This window comes from Tenrec ecaudatus, chromosome 2 (genome assembly GCF_050624435.1).
Source record: "Tenrec ecaudatus isolate mTenEca1 chromosome 2, mTenEca1.hap1, whole genome shotgun sequence".
Classification (NCBI taxonomy): Eukaryota; Metazoa; Chordata; class Mammalia; order Afrosoricida; family Tenrecidae; genus Tenrec; species Tenrec ecaudatus.
In genome coordinates, this window is record NC_134531.1 from 138,064,382 (window position 1) to 138,070,703 (window position 6,322).

Below are 6,322 nucleotides of genomic sequence, written 5' to 3' on the forward strand. Positions count from 1 at the left end.
ATAGACACTTTAGAGATGGAGTCATTTTACAGTTGGAGTTGTTTTTGTTGTCAGGGAAAGTCTTGGATGAGCAGGAAGTTTCTATCTCTGTGTCCAGGTAGTTTCAGAGGGAAAATCAAGTCAGTTCGCCATTTATGAGACAAAGAATGAGAACGCAGGAGGTCTGTGTCTGGCCTTGTTGCTAGATGAACAAGAGTCATCTGTGAATTCTATCTAAGTCATAAAAGAAAAGGGGGTTCTTTGCAGTGAGCTATTTCTCTAAACATGAAAGGCTGGGGCTATTGCATAATAACTAAGAGCTTCCAAGGAGCACATAAAACCCCAACCCAAAAAAATAAATAGAAACCCCCAAACCAACCAACTGCCAGGGAGTCCATTCTGACTCATAGCAATTCTGTAGGACAGAGAACTGCCCCCACCGTATTCCCAAGGCTAAAAATCTTTACAAACGCATACTTCCAAATTTGTCTTCTGGGGAGCGACTGGTAGGTTTGAACTGCTGACCTTTTGACTAGCAGCTTAGCAACACTAGGGCTCAGTAAAGGTAGATTTTTAAGCCAGGGAAGAAAGACTCTTCCCCAGCAGCTTCAAGAGGCAAATCTGTCGGTAGGGCTTCATTTGGCTATGTGCTTGCTCATTTGTCTCTCTGCCCGCAATTTCTGCCTCAATCATGGTACCAGTATGCGCTTCCGTGAGTTAGCCATATGTCGGGGGGAGGTCAGATGCTCACAGGCATCCTCCCTGAGGGCCATCAGTTGCCAGACTGCAGTGGGCCCCACTCCCTGCTGTTAAAGACAATGGACGCCTGCAGTGGTCTATTTGGTTCCAGTAGGTGGGGTTTACACCCTACTGATAGTGGTTCCTATGGAGATCTAGGGAATAGGTCAAAGTTAAGCTGCCATCCTAAACCTAGGATCCGCCCATCTTGTCACATGTATATCCCCAATCCCTCTTCCTATTATAGCACAGCCGCTTCCTGTGACGCATGTCCTCACCTGTAATTAGGGGCCTTGCACGTCCCCAGAGAATATAAAAAGCCTGGGCTAGCATTTAATCTCTCTCTCCCTCCACGTGGACCATCGAGTGGGACTGAAGTGAGCATGAATCGTGTCTGACTCCATTTATTTCAATACTTCACTTCTATCTCTCATGCTCTCTATAACTTTACTATGATCTTTACTTATTATCACTGTACAATTGCGCCTACCGGACCCATAATGATGTGTTAGGGGCTGGCTTCCCCTGACAGCCATAGTCTTTGTAATTCCCATCAAATGAAGGAGTAGGACTATGTAAATGTGAGGTGTTTGTGGCCCACTAAGGGAATGGGATAGCTTGCTAATAAGGTAAAAAAAAGGGGCACTTTTGGAGTGATACCAGACAAGTAAGGTGTATGGAACCATGATGAGGGAATTGGTCGGTTTTGCCAACTGGGTAGATTTTGTTAGGTAGCTTAGCCTAGGGAATTGGGAAGTCCAATTTACGCATGCCCAGGAGAGCAAGCAAAGGACAAAAGCTGGATTTTCCCACTGGTGGGTCCAGATGGGCGTTACACATGGAGCAGCCCACCTGGGCCAGGTGACTGCAATTCAGCCAGTGGGATCGACCTGGGGTCGTTCACCACGCCTCCTCCAGGAACCCTTGAAAAGGCAGGGACCAGAAGGAAGAGGGGCTGGTCTTGCTTGGGTGGTCTGGTTCTCTTCGTGGGAGGAGAGAGATCCTTGCGTGACCTGGGGCAGTCTCTGCCAGGCCGCATGGTCAAAGGAATCCTAATGGGTGCCGTGTAAAACCTGAAACTTCTTTTAACTCATTAAATTCACTTAGATCATGAGCCCGGCTTCGGCGTGAAATCTTTCTCACGCGGAGCCAAGGACCGAGGCTGAAATCTAGTCCCGGAGAGAGAAACCTTACAGTTTCAAATGAGCCATCTCAGAGGTAGAAGAGGGAGGATCTCAACCCTTAAGAAAAAAGAGCCAGGAGTAGAGTGTGAGCCAAGATCTCAGTGCTGGAACTTCTGGATCCAGGAGAGAACGTGTTGTGATTCCAGAGACTGGGAGGTGGGGAGAGGCAGCGAGAAGCAGAGGCAGAGAAGGGGTAGGAACAGAAAGGGCAAACAGCAGAAGGGGCTGTAGCAGAATGGGACCAAGCCAGAGCGAAGGGCTTCCTGGCTCCTGGTGTGAGAAAGGTGAGTGCAGGCAGAAAGCTTGCTGGCAGAGTGGGGTGTCTTCGAACACCAGATGAGAGGGTAGACTGGACAGCCAGGTGTGCTGATCTATGGAGTTAGAGCCAAATACTGTGGCCGTGGCTTACTAAATGAGCAGGGTACCTGTGGGCACCTAATCAGCAGAACTGCAGGAGCCCTCTAACGCTTGCCCAATCAGGACAGCGGCAAAGGGCTGCATATTCGAGAGGCCAAGGGCCTGGGTGCGAACAGATAGGGACTCTGCTATGAGGAAGCGATCCTAGTTGAAGAATTGTATCCTGAGCATTCCTGACTCTCAGTTGTTACCAGTAACTTTCGTTCCTATTAAACCTGGTGACTTCTAGCATTGTCTGTTGCGTCCTGTGTGACCATTGCAGTATTGAACCTATGAGAGAAGTAGAAAGTGCATTCATCAGATTGGATGGTTAGTACCCAAATCAGTTAAAAAGCTTGGAGGTTGGGGACATGTCTGTCTCACAGGAATCAATCTTGGACTGTTAGTTTTGATTCTGCCTGCCCTGCTCTTTCCCCACCCCCACCCAACCCGGTGAAGTTAGAGGATGTCAGACATAATTTTAAAAAATTAATTATTTTATTGGGGGCTCTAACAGCTCTTATAAAAATCCCATACATCCGTTTATCGTGTCAAGCACATTTGTACATCTGTTGCCACCATCATTTTCAAAAGAGTTTCTTTCTACGGAACATCATTTTTTTATGCGGGGGTGTGGGGGGAGGTCAGATGATCTCAGACATCCTCCCAGAGGGTGAGCAATTGTCAGACTCTATGGCAGGCCCCACTCCCTGCTGTTAAAGACAATGGAAGCCTGCAGTCGTCTATTTGGTTCCAGTAGGTGGGGTTTACACCCTACTGATAATGGTTCCTATGGAGATCTAGGGAATAGGTCAAAGTTAAGCCGCCATCCTAAACCTAGGATCTGCCCATCTTGTCACATGTATAACCCCAATGCCTCCCCTTCCTATTGTGTGTATGTCCCTAGACCACCCCACTCTCATTACTGTATTACCCATAGGACAGCCCCTTCCAGTGTCCTCACCTGTAATTAGGGGGTTTGCACATCCCCAGAGAATATAAAAGGCCTGGCTAGCATTAAATCTCTCTCCCTCCATGTGGACCATCTAGCAGGGCTGAGGTGAGCATGCTACCATGAATTGTGTCTGACTCCATTTATTTCAATACTTCTCTTCTATCTCTCATGCTCTCCGTAACTTTACTATGATCTTTACTTATTATCGCTGTACAATTTCGCCTACTGGCCCCATAATAATGTGTTAGGGGCTGGCTTCCCCTGACACAGGGGTAGGAGGAGCTACTTGACCACTCCTGTTGTGAAATGATAGAGAGTAGGAGAAATGACAGAAAAAGAAAAGAGCCTCCGCAGTGGTCAGACTGACATCATCTAACTCTGGCGGATAGCCAGCGCGCCTCGGGAGAAAGAAGAGGCTTGCTGCTCCCATAAAGATTTGCAGCCTTCTTGGGAATCCAAAGGGGGCAGTTTGATTCTGTCCCATAGAGTTGCTGTGAGTTGGAATTGACTCAATAGCAGTGAATTTCTTTGAGATGAGGGACCAAATTTGAGAATTTTTCTTATGTTGGCAAAAGGCACAAACCTTGCATTTCCAAAGAGAAAAAGATGCTGTCTTCTTGTTACTGGGAAATTACCGTGAATCCTTTCCCTAGACTCTTGGGAGGACTCTTTTTCCAAGGACTCTCACATGATAGCTTAATGTTCTTTTCTCTGCAAAACTTTCCCCACCCCCACCTTGGCTTCTTTCCAGTTTTAATTGCATCACACGGAAACAACAAATTTCGAGTGTTAAGAGGCTTCAGTAATATTTCAAGATATTCACTTTGTTTTTCCGGTTTTTTGGGTCTTATTTCTCACTTGCCCCTCCAGTTTCAAGGCCTAAATTGGATTAAAGTGAGATTCAGTTGCCGAGACAGATATCTGAGGAGTCCCTGCAGTTTTAAAAGCACCATTGTCATCAGAGAAAGTTGACTTCCTGGGTCAGCTGGTGCCCAGAGAAGCAAATATAAAGGAGAAGTTTTAGAGTCTATGAAAACCAAAAGAATTGTTAAACTCTTCACCTTCCCACACCATCCGCAGACCTGGAACCAAAACACAGAACACTCTCCTGGATTAAATAACCTGTAAGTCAATTAAAACCAAGTAACTACAAGGAAGCAGCAGTCAAGAAATCAAAAGGTGTTTTGCATTGGGTGAATCTGTTGCAAAAACCTCTTTTAAAGTTAAAAAAAAAACCAACAAAACGCCCGGAGTGGAACTGCTGGGCGCGTAGGGGCCATGCCGCCCAGCCCCCGGCCTGCTGCTCTTCATGCCCGGGCTGCTGCGCCTGGCGATGGCTCCGGGATGGTGACCTTGGCGGTCCTGGTGTGGCGTGGCTGCTGAGGACGAGATGGGTGCTTGCCCTGGTCTTCGGGCTCTCGCTCATCACCAGCACCTTCAGGGAGCGGCAGAATGCAATGACAGGAAGCTCCTCCGCGTTCAAGACGGTGCCCAGCCCCTTCCTTGGAAAGCGCAGTGTAACTTGGGCCACAGCAGTGGGCCCAGCAATCAGTGTAGGAATTCCATTCCAGGGCAGCGCCTCCTCCCGGATGGACTTGGATGGGTATGTGAAAAGGAAGGATTTGCTGGTGAACGGCGGCTGTAACGTCAAGGTCCCTGGCACAAAGCAGTGTTGCTGCAGCGGCAGCTTGTCTAATGGCTGCTGCAGGGCCTCTGAGTGCTGCGCCTCCTGCTGCCCGCAGCCCGGCCAGCAACTTCTCCCGGAGCTCTTCCTTACTCGGGCAGCAGGGGCATCCCCTAACCCTTCATGCCCCTGGAAGATCTCTTTGAGTGGTGCTTGGCTAATGCAGACTCTCATTCCAGAGTGGACAGCCCGGAACGCCTAGAGGGCTCCCATAGCAAAATGCTGCCATGGAGAGAGTCCTCCGGAGCTCTTCCCTGCGTGGCGGGCACAGGGGCACAAAGCGGGTGAGGTTGGCACTGCCGAAGCCAGCCTTATTTGTGCACACTGCACACTCTACAGCTGGAGGAGACTGAGGCGGTGGAGAAAGCCTTGGTTCCAACACTTCCCATGGAGTTCTCTCTGGCTTCGCTGGTCCCTGGGCTTTACCTACAGAAGGGCACCTTCAACACCACCTGGCAGCTCCAGCTCTGCTTGCCCCGCTAAAGTGTCCACAGGTGGTGCAGACAGCTGAGGATGACTCTGCGGTGTACCTGCAAAGGGAAGGGGGAATCGTGTTACCTCCATGTGGGAACTCAGGTTTTCTGACATTTTGGATGGAGGCCCACCCACTGTAAAATTATTTATTGGATTTTCTGTGGCGTGTAGGAAAGTTAAAATGTTTGGTGGAGGAAAATGCCTTGCCTTTCTAGTTGAATATTTTCTGGGGAAATTTGTGGGTTTTTGTTGTTGTTGTTCTTGCATTTCTTGAGCTAAATTATCCTCCTTTTTGCCCAGATAAAATATCTCATTTCTTTTAAAAATATCTCATCTCTTAGAACATGGAAAAATTTTTTAAAAAGAACATGGATTTTCTCTCCAGGGGTTTATTTTTTATTTTAACAGCATCTTTCAGAGTGGGTCCCTGGACACCAACATTTTGTGACATAAAAAAATCACCTGAAAAGTAAAAAAATAAATAAAAAGTTACAAAAAGCAAAAATGTGACTTTGAGGACTAAGGTGCACCTGGCCCACGCCATGGTGTTTTCACTTGCCTCCTGTGTAGAGTTCAGTTAGTGCTGGGCGGTGAGTAAGGGTGACTACAGGCAAATTGAAACATTCATAGTAGGTATTGACCAAGAATACCGACTCTACCTTGGCTCTCCAGAAGGACAAAGTCTCTCTTGGAAGAAGTACAGCCAGAACACCCCTTGAGAGAGGATGGCAAGACTTCATCCTGAGCGCATTGGATGTGTTGTTTCAGGAAAAGGACCTCATGTTTCAGGAGAAGGACCTCATGTTTCAGGAGAAGGACCTCATGTTTCAGGAGAAGGACCTCATGCTTGATGGAAGGTCAGCAGAAAAGAGGAAGACCCTCAGTAAGATGGATTGACGCAGTGGCTGCCCC

General features: G+C 48.0%; 1 pseudogene; it reads left to right on the top strand.

Moving 5' to 3' along the window:
- Window positions 1-4,596: 4,596 nt before the first annotated feature.
- On the top strand, window positions 4,597-5,447 carry LOC142440118 (SREBP regulating gene protein pseudogene; annotated as a pseudogene).
- Window positions 5,448-6,322: the final 875 nt, after the last annotated feature.